Raw genomic sequence first — 3,028 nt, forward strand, 5'->3', positions numbered from 1 at the left:
TTGAGGAACTTCCGAAAACGCACTTTTCTGAAGGATTAAAAAAACTTGAAAAGCGATTGACCAAGTGTATAGAGCTCCAAGGAGATTATGTTGAAAAATAAGTTTCCAATAAAATAGTTCAATTTTAACTTAAAACGTTTAGTTTTTGTCTTGAAAAATAAAATTTTAAGAAAATAAATACATTTTCAACCAAATAGTTGAATTTGTAATGGAGAAGATGCCACGCGTCCTTTAATGAATTTCAGGAGTGAATGTCTCAACTGAAAAATAAAGATTTAGTTTTAAATTAATAAATACAATTCAAGTTGATCCTAAATCAATTAATCCTAGAATTAACAGTGATTACTGAAATCATTGTAATCTACTTCAAACTAACATTAACCTCAAAAAGATTGGAATTAAATGTCTTAAATCTCACATAACATATGGAAAATATTAACATCACAATTACGTATTTAAAACAGGTACTTACAGAATAAGATATTTTCCATCAATCCTCAATAAATGCACTCACTTTACACGGAAATCTTGAGTAAAAACATTTTTTTAAAACAGAAAACACCAAGCGTTCTACGAATTCTATATGCTAGCAAACTAAAGATACCCTTTAAATTTTCACGCGCATGATTGAAGCGCAAAAATCAAGCAATTTACCATACGCAATGGCTTATCTGCTCCTTCGTGGATGGTCGAAATGAGTGAAAACAAGATGTGCGTATTCAATATGCCGAAAAGGATACCTTAGTTATCCCTGATGGTGAGCATGATGTTCTTATAAAAGTCAGACTGGTGATAAAATAAGAGTCTTTTTAATCATGTCGAAAAAAATTTGGAAGGACCGTTCGACCATGTAGAAAGACTTTCTGGCTCTCTAAATTTTGACCATACAACTTTGAACATCCATTTTTAGTGACACGTTTTAATATTTGAATTTGAAAAAAAAAACTTACGGATTTTCTTCCTTCGGAAATGAAAACTTAAGGGAGGGGGGGTGTCTTGCCTTCTAAAGTGCAAAACAAATTGCAATACAATTCAATTAAATTTTCGAGTAAGAGAAATGTGTCAAAAATCAAAGCGTTTCATGTAAATAATTCAAAGCACGTAGACGCTCGATTTTAGTATAAACTGAAAAAGAGTAAAATTTTTTGACTTTGTATTTGATATCTCTAGGGTTCTATTTTTTCTACACAACTCTCTCACAATAAAAATAAAAATTGAAAATACGTCTGACTTTCTCCTGACTCAGAGATCTCGAACATCAGTCCTATCATCGGAATAATCTTTTTTTCGATAAAACAAGATACTAATAAATGGTGACTAATCATTGAGGAAACTCTTGTGCGTATAAGAAGCCTGAAAATGCTTGAATTAACAGTACGTTTCCTTAAATGTTAGACTGAACATTGTGATAAAGTTATCGAGAGCCCCAAAATTATCCGAAAAGTCGTAGGATCTTCGTGAATCGATTAGATTTCTAGTAGCAATATTTGTATCAGCTCGAATTTTATCTGACAGCTATACATTTTATTTCTTTTTGGATTCAATTTCTACAAAATGACAAGGAGCGACGCAAAGTCATTTTTTTTGGTTTTCACTTTATTTGCCAATTTTTTGTTTATTTCTGTGCAAGTTGCATCATGTCAACCAGATGAAGATAATAATGTGAATTGTGTTAACTGCAAAAACTGTAAAAATTGCAGGAATTGTACAAACTGCGTGAATTGTGAAGATTGTACGGATTGTACGAATTGCAGTAATAGTAGTGGTTGTAGAAACTGTACAAATTGTAGAAATTGTACAAATTGTAGAAATTGTACAAACTGCTTCAATTGTGAAAATTGTACTGATTGTACAAAGTGCAGCGATAGTAGACGTTGTACTTCTTGTACGGATTGTAAAAATTGTATAAATTGCATTAATTGTACATCATGCAGAGGATGTGCAGGATGTAGAATCTGTACATCTTGTAAAGACTGTATTGAATGTACAAGTTGTACAAGTTGTAAAAATACTCAAAATTGTACAAGTAAAACAAATTTCCATGATCAGACTTGCTTTTAGTTATGCAGACCCCCTGGCACATTATTGGATTGTAGAAATTGTAGAAATTTTATAAATTGTAACAATACTATACACAATGCGCACATTTTATAAATTCAAGAACTTCAACAAAATTTTACCAAAAAATAATGCAATTTTAAACGGCACATCTTACTGCAAGGACGTAAGTATCCTATTTCATAGAAAAATGGTATTTTGATTTAAATGTTAACATTTATTTAGAATGTAAACCTGCAGGGTTTAACGTGTACATGCTCACAGTAGTAGTTTATAGAAGTAGTAAACTTTTTGACAAATCTTAAGCTAAGATTATTACCATTATAAGTATAGATTAAATGTTGAGGATACTGTGCTATTTCATAGTTTTTTATGGGGCTCTTAGTTTTAAAATTACTTGATTTTCGAATTTTCGTATTGAATTTGGAATTGATGGAATATATGGTATGCATAGTCCCTAATATCCCGGAAATTAAAACCGTAAACTTAATATTTTTAAAAATCACTACTTTGCTAAATTTTGTTATTTTTGTGTTTATTTGTGCGGCATACGGTTTTTTAAATTGAAAATTATAGGCACGATTTAAAAGAAAGAGGTTTTCTTGTGCTAAAACCGCAACTTATTACAATCGCAAAAAGAAAGGCTGTGCTAGGCGGCTCGAAGTATAGACAATTTTGTGTAGTAAATAGAAATATAAAATAAATTTTTTGGGGTCTTGTATATTATTTGAGTTTAAAATGTTGGCTTCTAATATTACAACTGTTGATTTTATAGAACTTTGATAGAGGGAATGAAGACTCTATTTGTCGAGCACAATTCAGCTTTGTTTGTATTTTAGGAATCATATTTTTTTAAACGTTAAGGTTTTTGAATACGAGGGTAGTTCAATAAGTCCTTAGAATGAAGTATAAAAAAAATTTTTTTTGGGTAAATTTTTTTTTATTTTTCAACATAATCTCCTTGGAGCTC

General features: G+C 30.4%; 1 long non-coding RNA gene across 1 annotated transcript in view; it reads left to right on the plus strand.

Moving 5' to 3' along the window:
• Positions 1 to 1,397: 1,397 nt before the first annotated feature.
• The window catches only part of LOC117175676, a 5,502-nt gene continuing 3,871 nt past the window's right edge, over positions 1,398 to 3,028 (plus strand). The window contains exon 1 of the long non-coding RNA XR_004467477.1: positions 1,398 to 2,224. This is a non-coding gene — a long non-coding RNA (uncharacterized LOC117175676). The remainder of the gene's footprint in view (positions 2,225 to 3,028) is intronic.

The sequence above is a fragment of the Belonocnema kinseyi genome, chromosome 6, assembly GCF_010883055.1.
Source record: "Belonocnema kinseyi isolate 2016_QV_RU_SX_M_011 chromosome 6, B_treatae_v1, whole genome shotgun sequence".
NCBI lineage: Eukaryota > Metazoa > Arthropoda > Insecta > Hymenoptera > Cynipidae > Belonocnema > Belonocnema kinseyi.